The sequence below is a fragment of the Triticum aestivum genome, chromosome 3A (assembly GCF_018294505.1).
Source record: "Triticum aestivum cultivar Chinese Spring chromosome 3A, IWGSC CS RefSeq v2.1, whole genome shotgun sequence".
Classification (NCBI taxonomy): Eukaryota; Viridiplantae; Streptophyta; class Magnoliopsida; order Poales; family Poaceae; genus Triticum; species Triticum aestivum.
In genome coordinates, this window is record NC_057800.1 from 624,710,292 (window position 1) to 624,722,181 (window position 11,890).

The window sequence follows — 11,890 nt, forward strand, 5'->3', positions numbered from 1 at the left end:
ATGGGCATTCAATGCCTAGAGGTGCTCGGGGACTCGAACCTCGCAATATCCCAAATAAATGGAGACTTTGATGCCAAGGATCCAAAAATGGCAGCTTATCGCAATGCCATCCTAAAAATGTCAGCTCGGTTCGAAGGGCTCGAATTTCACCATATAGCCCGGGAAAATAATCAGGCGGCAGATGTCCTGGCACGCATCGGCGCAAAACGCGATGTAGTCCCCCCCAACATCTTCTTGGAAAGGCTGTTCAAGCCATCTGTAGTATGGGAAGGGGAACCCGGCAATAATAGCCCGGACCCAACCGCACTGCCCGACACTGAACACTCTGACATAATTGGAGGCTCTGCCAATGAAATAACACCTTCAGCCCACGTAATAATGGCCGTCATCGCCCCATGGACAGAACCATTCCTCACCTACCTTACTAGGCAGGAACTCCTCGAGGACCAAAATGAGGCACGCTGCATAGCGCGGCGATCTAAAGCCTATAAAGTCCATGAGGGAGAGCTTTATAAGAAAAGCACTACCGGAGTCCTTCAAAGGTGCATCTCCGAAGAGGAAGGGCGGAACCTCCTGGCTGAAATTCATGCCGGACTCGGCGGTCATCACGATGCAGCTCAGTCCCTTGTAAGCAAGGCCTTCCGTACATGCTTTTATTGGCTGATGGCCCAGGCAGACGCCCAGGACTTAGTCCAACGATGCGTCGGTTGCCAGCTTTTTGCAAACCAAAGCCATATGCCACCCACCGCCCTCCAAACTATCCCCATCACTTGGCCCTTCGCGATCTGGGGGCTTGACATGGTTGGACCCCTTAAAGGCGGAACCCACAAAAAAAACTTACTGGTCATGGTGGATAAGTTCACCAAATGGATAGAAGCCAAGCCTGTTAAGACGGTCGAATCCGGAGCGGTGATAGACTTTATATCCGGGGTTGTACACCGTTACAGCGTCCCCCACAGCATCATCGCTGATAACGACACGAACTTTACGACCGGCGAGGTAAAACTCTGGTGCAAAAACATGGGCATCAAGCTCGATTATGCTTCCGTCTATCACCCACAAACTAACGGCCAGGTCGAACGTGCAAATGGTCTTATCATGAGCGGCATCAAACCCAGATTAGTGTGGTCCCTTAAGGAATCTAATACGCACCGGTTGAGGAGCTCGACTCCGTACTCTGGGGGCTGCGGACCACGCCGAATCACACCACCGAATACACACCATTCTTCATGGTGTACGGCGCAGAGGCAGTTTTGCCCTGCGACATAATTCATGACTCACCTCGAGTGCGCATGTACGAAGAAAGAGAAGCCGAGCTCGGTCGGCAGGACAGTTTGGACGCCTTGGAGGAAGAGCGTGACGTGGCAAAAGCTCGTTCCGCATTATATCAACAGCAGGCTCGAAGATACCAAAGCAGAGAAGTACGGGCAAAAAATTACAACGTTGGCGAATTAGTTCTACGCCTGCCGGACAAGAAAAAGGACAAACTCATAATTGACCAAGTCCTGACTGGTGGAGCGTACCGCATGCGAGATGCATCGGATAACCGACTCGAGCCGAACCCATGGAACGCAGCTCGTCTCCGAAGATTCTATGCCTAGCGCCGGACTCTGTGTTCGTCTCCTTCCTCTGTCCATTTTTTATATACTTTCTGTCTTACATTTCTCTCCTTCTCCCCTCCCTCTCTCTTATAGCCTTTAAAGGCTCATAAAGTGACATGCTATCCGCGCTCATTAAACCTGGGGGCTTCTTTAAACAGAAGCTTATTTATACGGGCTTCATGCCCAACACATGTGTCACACTTCCGCATGTACCTTTTATTCACCATTATATGCATCGATATGACTTAAGTTTTGGCCAAGCTGGGTTGCCTGGCTCCTGTGCTTACCCCTACGTTCCCGATTGTTCGGCTAGGTGGTAAAGGGAGCACCTCTGCGATTGTTACTGCCGGGTCAGCCGGATGTGTACCTCAGACTGGGTGAAGCCGAAAGCTAGCGTTCTTAAGGGAATATTCGGTCGGTGAACTAAAGATGATCTTTTTTCACTTATTTATCTATACGCCCCCAGATGTTTTTCCTGCATCTCTTTTCATAGAATGGACATGCACTTTAGGGCATGCCTCCCAGGGAAAGGAACCCCTAACGGAACTATTCTCCCTGGAAGATGTTTCTTACTAACCATGTAATATAACATAACTAGTTGGGCACTTGTCTGTTCAAGCACTAATGACCCCTACGCCTGGTCTCCATGCATACCCCGGTTCTTATATAACCGCGAGGGTATTCGGACACACTCCGGACCGTCAGGTCCCGAGGTTGAAGCAAAAAGGTCGGCCATGAAAAACGATCTACAATTCGGCTAGAAGGCATTACACATGTCAATTAAAATTACATAGTCAACCTGACTGATTGTATTCCTCTTCAATACCATCTAACAGGTTGTCTAGTTTACAGTCCTGTTCGGAATACTTTGCGGCCAATTCTACTTGGTCGTATACTAAGCTCACAGGGATCTCCTTCCCATCGGGCCCCACGGGTCCGACCTCGGCCATGTGGTTTGGGTCAGCCTTCGTGTACCGCGTCTTCACCATGACCCAGGCCTCCCTGGCGCCTTGACGGCAGGCCGACATCTTCCACAATCAAAAGCGCCGCCGTGCTTCCTTCAGCTTCTCTACAAGCTCTCCAAGGCCTTCAGGCATGGAGACGGATGGCCACAAGGCCTGGGCGACGCCTTGCATCACCTGCCGAACTCGCTCGTGCAGTTGTGAGAGCTCAGGAAGAAGGTCACCCGTAGAACCGGACATTTCCTCTGCAGGACGACCTGTTAGCATACCTACAGACATTACTCTGTTAGTCAACTTCCTCGCCAAACTCTTTTTTCAAAGTTCGTTTAAGCACTTACTAAATATGCCGCGTCGAAGCCACTGATTCTCCTTAACGGAGTCCAACAGCTGGGCACGAACATCCTTTAGTTCAACGCCCAGCTTGGTGTTGGCATCTTGGAGATCGTTCTTCACCCGCCTCACCTTTGTCAGCACGCTCTCACCAGCCTTCAGCTGGCGTAGGAGTTGTTGCTCTTTCGGATTTAATCCGGCGCCATCTGCAATTTCATTTGTCAGATTTGCACCCACGCCGCACTTCGCAAAATACTTATCTTTCGAAGCGTATATTACCAGGGGGTCTCCTTGGGCTCCCCTACCGCGGCTAGTGCGGCCTCAAGTTGGGCTTTGCACTCTTCCAGCTCCTGGGACAGTAGGGTATTCTTTTCTGTAAGAACCTGCATAACAAATGATCATTAAATCAGTTATTCTAACTGTTTCAAGTCTCGGGGGCTACTGGTATATATATAATTACCAAAATTTTCTTACCCGTATGTCTTTTACATATTGCTCCGTGGCTCTGGCTAGACCATTTTGAGCGGCACGGAGATACGCATCTCCCGAATTGAAGGCATCCAATGCCTCTTGGGAGAAACAAGCGTCGCGAAGAACTGTCCGGCGACGCATGTGGTTCATGGCACTCTCCACCTCGGAATTGGTGGCAGACAGCCTGTCCGCATCCTCTGTCGGAGGAGCGTCCGATGCGCGCCTTGTGTACGCCTCCGCTTCTAGACCAGGCTTTGGAGCCTGGCTAGTGGAGGCGCGATTGGCACCCTCTCCGGATATAGTCCCTCGAGGTCTCTTCGTCCTGAAGAGAGCACGAGCGTTAATATGCCTTGAAGGAATAACACCTGGGAATAAGATGGCGTGCTATACCTTTGCGCCGGCGTCTCAGTCCGGACCGCACTTCTTTTCAGCCCGCGGGGCCTTGCCGCCCCTCGTTGGCTAGTCGCCGCAGTCTCGGCCTCCCGTCTCAAGGACCTCCCCTGCAAAACACGGTTGTCATACGGCAATCGAAAACACGCGAGGATAGATCCCTTTTCAAAGTGCTGGGACTTCGGTCTCAGTTACCTGCGAGGCTGGGAGTAGCCCTGGGTAATCGGCCGTAATGGCCACCAAGGCGTTGTCCTTGCTCAATTGATGAAACACCCCATCAATCAGCTCCACAGATAAGTCTGGATCCTCTTGAGAGGCCGGGTCGAGGGACCGTCCCGGATCCTCGGGTTGTGGAGGAGGGCTGTTTATTTCTTTAACAGCCTGGCGCAGTTCCTGCGTTGAAGTCGTTAGACTGCCAAATAGGAGAGTGAAAAACAAAAAGAAGACCATTGGGCTGGGGAAGACTCCCTCAATCACTCTGCTGGGCGATGCTTCTTACTCTACCTTTCAATTCCTTTGCCTTTCTTCTTCTGATCGATCCAATGGTTTAACGATGGGAATATAAAACGAATGGGCAAGTAAAAGTGTCCGCTTACCCAACTTGGGGGATTGTACATAGAAAATCCACCCTGTGGGTTGACGCGGAGAAATTCCTCATCTTCTCCCTTGTACAAAGCGGACAAGATCTTTATTAGAGCGGCAGCCGAATCCGGCCCCTTACGGCCGTGGCGGGTGGCGTCGTCCTCCCTGTTGAAGTCCCACATGGGGTGGCCTCTATACTGAAGCGGCTGCACCCCTCGCATGATGCATGCGGCCATGACCCCGATCATGGTCAGTCCGGAATGAGCTAACAATCTTATCCGGCCCATCAGGTAAAGAACGTCCTTGTCACTTTCCCTCTGAGGGCTCCGTGGACGCCAACTTAGGCGCTTCTTTAGGGGAGCACTATCGAACTCAGGGAGGCCAATCCGGACATGATCCCATAGCGGGACGTCCTCTATATAAAACCATTCCGAAGGCCAGTCCTCGAACGCCTTCTTTGGGGTTCCAAATAGATATCCGGTCCCGGCGATGCCCACACTTCGGCTCCGCCCACTTGATATATTGACCCCTTCTGAGAACGGGGCACAAGGCAGAATAGCCTTTTCCACAGCGCGAAATGAGCCTCGCAGCCCAAAAACAGCTCGCAAAGGGCTACGAAGCCCGCGATATGCAATATGGAGGCAGGCGTGAGGTTGTGCAGCTGGAGGCCATAGAACTTCAGGAGCCCCCGGAGAAACGGATGAATTGGAAATCTGAGCCCTCTTATTAAGTAAGGGACAAGGCATACCCGCTCTCCTTTGGAGGGATTGGGGGCGCTCTCCGCTTGCTCTCCGCCATTATAGGTGGCAAGTCCGGCTCGAACCGGGACCATATAGGCCGGGGGGAGAAATCCCTTGGTCTGGAGCGTCACTAGCTCGATGTGCGGGATGGAGCATCTCTCCCAATCTCCAGGCTGAGGGCTGGAAGGGCGAGAGGAGGAGCTGCGGCGGCCGGTCATGATAGAATGGACCTCTGTGGGATATGCTCTGATGAATACTCGCGGAGGGGAGAAGGTGTGGTCTGGATCTAAATCCTCGTCCCCTTAAATAGGCGGCTCATTCACGTGGCTAGGGGTGTAAATGTAAAAACACCCTGACTTTTCGTATTCGTTTGACACGTGGAAGACGGCCATTATTGGGCGTAGAAGCCAAGGAGCGCTACATTTACAAGAAACCGGACATTATTCGACAAGTACACGGAATTTGGAGGAGAACCCGCCTTGCAATGCCGAAGACAATCTGCGCGCCGGATTCGTCGTCATTGAAGCCTGGTTCGGGGGCTACTGAGGGAGTCTTGGATTAAGGGGTGTCCGGATAGCCGGACTATACCTTCGGCCGGACTCCTGGACTATGAAGATACAAGATTGAAGACTTCGTCCCGTGTCCGGAAGGGACTTTCCTTGGCGTGGAAGGCAAGCTTGGCGATACGGATATGTAGATCTCCTACCATTGTAACCGACTCTGTGTAACCCTAGCCCTCTCCGGTGTCTATATAAACCGGAGGGTTTTAGTCCGTAGGAACAACAATCATACCATAGGCTAGCTTCTAGGGTTTAGCCTCCTTGATCTCGTGGTAGATCTACTCTTGTACTACCCATATCATCAATATTAATCAAGCAGGAGTAGGGTTTTACCTCCATCGAGAGGGCCCGAACCTGGGTAAAAACATCGTGTTCCTTGTCTCCTGTTACCATCTGCCTAGACGCACAGTTCGGGACCCCTACCCGAGATCCCCCGGTTTTGACACCAACATCGTGGTTTGCCCCCCTCTCTTCCTCCTCTCCTGCAGCCCACGCCATGCAGCCTGTGTTCTGGGCCATGGGGAGGGGTGTGACTCTAATCCTGAGAGAGGCAGGGTCATCTCGACATCTTCAGTGGGTGTCCTGGAGCGTGGCGACGATCATGGCAAAGCGTCGAGTGGTTTGGTTAGTCGAGATGAGGGTCCTGACAAGCGGCGCGTCTTCACACCAGCAAAATGTAGCTCTATCTTCTCTGGCGCCACTTGGATGACAATCTCGTCTAGAACCTATTTTTTAACACAGTACAGACGTGGACGCACATGAGGCCGAGGCGAGGCCCTGGCCCAGTCATTTTTCGGCTCCAGTTATATGTATCTAGTACCTTCCAGCAGGGCCCCCGTCAGTCCAGCACAGAGGCCCCCGCTCTCCTTGAGAGACACGGATGAAAAGAATGCAAAGGTAGGGAGAAATGTGAACCAACTTGTGGTTGGATGGTTAGATGAACAGTGGTATCCCCACTCACTAGGGTTTAAGTTGTGGTGCTCGCATTTATTCTGAATTTATTTTAGAAATTTCAATGATGCGCGTTCAATGATAGGAGACTTTTCCGTCGACTACGAGACGTCTACGATGATTTCGTAAAATCTCAAGATGATATGTTGGTCCAGTCTTTTGAATTAATGTGTTCATGGGGATAGAATGCATGTACTTATAGGAATGAGTGTATGGACATGTGTCTGGGCGTTTGCGTGCGAACTGCCCTTTGGAAATGTCTGGGCGTTTGCGTGCGTACTGCCCTTTGGAAATCACGAAGCGATCAAAGCAGAAAACGGGGAGACAAGCCAGCGGAGAGGCGAGACTCGAGAAAAGAAAACCGCTAGTACCCCGACGATTTATCGGTCACGGTCGTCCTCCGACGATCGATCCGCCGAGTACCCGCCGGCTGGCCGCCGCCCTTGAAGAATCGCGACGTGCAGCAGAATAATCCCAGTATTGTCATCGTCACGTGAAGGTAAGCATAAGTGCACAACTGAACGCACAACGCTAGGGTTCTTGACTTCTTTGTAATCTTAATTTCTGCATGTTATTATATAGAATTCCTTCTGGTACAGCTTGGTTGTAATCCAAAACTTCTTAGGATTAGTATGACGCATAACTCAAATTTCTATACGGTTTCGGATTTTTCTCTGTGATGCAGTCGTAGCGTCCGTACTAGTACTTCTTTTTTGAGTTGGTCCATACTAGTACCAACCTGTTGCTACTCGTATACTTCGTGCATGAATTCGTACGGTTATTATTTCAGTTATTTTTCACTGAATAAAAAAATGTGGGCGGAATATTTCACTGCTCAATTTTGTGTATTGGTACGGTAGCGTAGGCCCGGTCTAGCTCCAGCGAACTTATATGTAATATATGCATGCTTACGAACTTATGTGAAGAAGAACTATCTATGCGAGCAAGCACCGACGGGTTTTTGCTTAAATTTCTCGTGGGAAACAAGTTTTTTTCTAAAAATTTACGGGTTTGGATACAGTTACTGTTCTGCCGCGGCGATTTTGAGCCTCCATAAACGCCCCCGTGCGAACTTCGGGGGAATGCGGGGTCTGCAGAGTTGCTCTTACGATCCAACTAAACTTTATGTCCTGTTGTCTGTCCTTTGGTGAACGCTGCCTGATGGCTTTATTTATAAAGTTGGACTGATGCCTTTTCTCCAAAAATAACTAAACTAAAATAGAGTAAAAGACAAACTAACAAGACATAGTTAAAAGGAATCGTTGGACACAATTACTAGTGATGTGACTATGTTTTTTTGACATCGTTTGTTTTGAGGTTGCATGGTATGTGGCTATATTTTTCCGCAAAAAGAAGAAGAAAGATTTCAGGGACAAAACAAATGTAATAACTTGATGTCTTAATAAGAAATACTCCCTGGTGATCCAAACACTCTTATATTTCTTTACACAGGGAGTATAACTTAATTCCCTACGTATTTCCTTTGTTTACCACTTCCATTTGTATTTATATGACTCACCCTAGCAAGTGGCAGGTGGATTATGTACTTGGAAGGCATATTCTGTTTTGTAACTTATGAACTATTGGACATTTCTTTGTCTAAACAGAGTTGTTCATTCAATCACTTTATTGATACATATGTCCTATTACTATAATATGAAGGACTTTGACAAAATCAACATATAAAACATTTTGATATTTCTAGGCCTATATGTACATAATTTTTCCTTCACATGGGTGCCCCGGGTCATTTTTAATCCTGGATCCCCCCTTGCATATGTATATACACTCATCTCTATGAACGCAGACATGCACATTCTACTCTTATGCGTGCATCTGAGAGACCGAGCCGACACATCATCTCGAGATTTATGAAGTTACTATAGACGCCTTCATGTCGACGGGAACGTCTACTCCCACTGAATATACATCACCGAAAAGCCTGAAATAAACCCAGAAAAATATGAACACCAGTGTCAAGTTTAGAATTTGAACCCTGGTGGGCCGAGAATATCATTGTCCTCCCAACCTTCCAATCACCTGTTGGTGGCTAGATCCACATGTTCGTCCAAATTTGTGTTGATGTATGACGAGGCTGGTATTACAATATTTACGCACGAAAAAGCAGTTTATGTTATGTGTAAATAATATGAAACATGTGGACTCAAATGACATTTTTCATGAACACACTTAGGGATATTTAGTTATTGTTCGTGAAGTATATTAGTATAAAAAATAGTGAAAAAAGTTGATTTATCTATGTGGTATACAGGAGTATGAGTACTTTTTTTTACAAATGTACTACTCCCTCTGATCCATAATAAGTGTCTTAGTTTTGAACTAAAGTTAAAATAATCTGAGTTCACACTTATTTTGGATTGGGAGGGAGTATTTTTATTTATTTATGTGGTGGCACACTTTGTAAATAATAATGCATGAAATGGTTCGGTGATTGACGACTTAGGTGGGGGTCAACATTCCATTCCTCCCTTCGTGCAATGCAGGGAAGACTACGTGCAGCTTTCATTCTTGTCATCACTTGGGTTGCTCCCTTCATGTAAAATCATCTTCACCCTGTCAAGCACCTCCTGTATCTGCTTTCTGGAATGCAGAGGAGAAGGGTACATGCACGCGCAATCCAGCTCGCCATCTCTGATAGAGTCGAACACGCCGATCGACGGGCCGATGCCGTGCACGGTGGCGCAGCAGACATAGTCCTCCACGCCAGCCTTGCTCTGCAGATCAGGCACGTCGAAGGTCGCCGGCTCGTCGAACACGGAGACGAGCGCTGTCCGGAGCGCGGAGGCCGTGGTCAGCTGCGGGTTCTCGATGGCCCGGCACATGACGAAGTTGAGGTCGCTGATGTCGGTGAGGTGCTTCTTGTTGTTCCTGGCGTTGCTGTGGGCATCATGGCACCTCCTGGCCAGCGCCCACAGCCCTCCCTTTCTGTTTACCTTGTGGGTGTTGGTGACACCAGAGTAGAAGAACCCTGCAACGATTAACAGTGATGAATTTTCTTCTAGACAGTCTTCGGTAGTAGTTTTGCTTCAGGGGCTCACCAACGTTGTGATCGTTCAAAGCTGGCTCAAGAAACTCGCGGCAGTTGATGAGGGTTGCAACGGAGTACGTCTCTTGCTGGCCGCTGCTGGAATGCTTCCTCGATTGCCGTGCAGCTAGCATCGTCGCCGCAGCCATGGCTGAGCAAAGCCTCACTCCGTTCTCCTTGCATGCCTAGATGATCGTGTGAAAAGAACCAGTGATCTGTATGGTGCAGTACCAATGTGTGTGTGTGTGTGTGTGTGTGTGTGTGTGTGTGTGTGTGTGTGTGTGTGTGTGTGTGTGTCGTAGAAGCAAACTCACATGGAGCAGCCGCGTCGTGTCCTCGCGGCCGAACCGGAGGCGCACCATGTGCGTCGACCTGGCCGTGCCGGTCTCCTCGAACGGCAGCGTGGAGGCGCGGAGCCCGTCGAGGGAGTAGCCCACTATGTCCACGCCACGCGCCCACAACGGTTCCGCGCGTCCTTCTTCCGCATCCTCTTCTCCAACCCCGCCTCCACCGCCGCCGCCTCCTCCTTCACCTCCGGGCCGCCAACGCCCGCGCCGCCCAGCAGCGCGAGGAGCTCCCTCAGCAGCGCCTCGGACGCCGCGCGGTCGCACACGGCCGCGTGGATCAGGACGAACAGCGCCGCGCCGCCCGCGGGCGGCGGGAGCTCGTAGAGCGCGGCGAAGAGCACCGGGGCACCGTCGGGCCCGGGCGCGGCGGCCGCCCACGGGTTGCGGTTGATCTCGCGCTCGAGGAGGGAGTGGAAGTCGAGCGCGCATGGCTGGGGCGCGAGGCGTAGCTGCGGCGCGGCGGAGGGGAAGGCGAGGGTGGGGCTGGAGGCGGGGCCGCGGAGGTGGGCTCGGAGGACGGGGTGGGCGTTCTGGAGGGCGCGGACCGCGGCCTTGGCCGCCGCGCCGCCGCGCGAGAGACGGAGCGCGATGAGCGTGGTGCCCGTTCCGCCCGGCACGGCGCGGCAACAGGTGTACTCCGTGCCGCACACCGCGCGCGAGCGCCACGCTGCTTCGCCGGTACCGGAATCCATGCTGCTGCTGCTACGGAGGGTTGGTCGGTTGATGTTGCGTCGGGTTACAATGCCGGAATGGAAGACCGTGCCGATGGATGGCGGAATGGCGCGACATTTATAAGACTGCTCACAGTGGGAAGTAAAATAGAGTAGTAACTTGCTGATGTTACTAGTCTACGTTACTACATTTATAGTGGATAGTAACATATAAGTGATATCATGGAAAAGTTTATTTATTAGGCTATAGACTCATTATGTCTTGAAATATGTGATGTTACAGTAACTAACTAAATTACCACAAACCCCTCTCTCCTTATTAATTAGCTGTCACATAAATAATTTTGTATTGAAATATGTAATGTTATTAGTTAAGTTACTTTCATTGTGACTACTCTACTAGCAGCTCCAAGGGCAAGACCGATCCACACGCTTAGGAACATTAGCAGTTACTACAACGGGGAGAGAGAGAGAGACAGGTCGCCTGCTTCGAGGCAACGTATAGGACAGCATGGGCACGAGAGTGGTCGTGGCACGGAGAGGGACGTCCCAGGTGCTATACTTTCTGCTATGTGGCTGTCGACCTTAAGCGTGCTTTCTGCTGTACAGTAATTAACTGCTAATGTTCCGCCGATGTACTCGAAAGACAGGTACGCATATCTTCCACCCGACGGCTGCACCTGCTCAACTACACGGACACCGACTAGAGCAACTCCAATAAATGATGCAAATTTAAATATGTAAAGTTTGGTGTTATATAATTTACATTATAAATATAAAAGTGTTTTTATTCTTTTTAAAAAGTGTTTTTTTGGAAAGTATCAAACGACCAACAGGAAATTCATGGAAATTGAACCCTCCCACGTCGGGGTGACGGGGTGGGCGTTCCCGGCGCCGCCGTCAGCACCCTCCTCTCTCTCCATCCCGCCTCGCCGCCGCCAGTGGATGCAGCGGGAAAAGCCTGACCGGTGTCGGCGGGGCGTTTCGCCTTCTCGCGCAGGGCGTCCATCACGAGGTGTTACGCCTGGGCCGGGACACCGCGATGGCGAGGGTCGCGGTGGTGCGGCGGCGCTCAGGGCTGGAGGCGCACGACAGGCTTCAAGATGGCCGATTGTGCATGCGAGGAGGAGGCAGATCATCGGGATCCGTCCCGATCTGGCATACATCTTCAGCCAGCGGCGCGAGCTATGTGTAGCGCGGGCCGGTGTCCTCCGCCGTGGTGGTGATGGCGTCGACGTG

General features: G+C 50.8%; 1 pseudogene; it reads right to left on the reverse strand.

Annotated features, from left to right (window-relative positions):
- Positions 1-8,862: 8,862 nt before the first annotated feature.
- LOC123058819 (uncharacterized) lies at positions 8,863-10,715 on the reverse strand (annotated as a pseudogene).
- Positions 10,716-11,890: the final 1,175 nt, after the last annotated feature.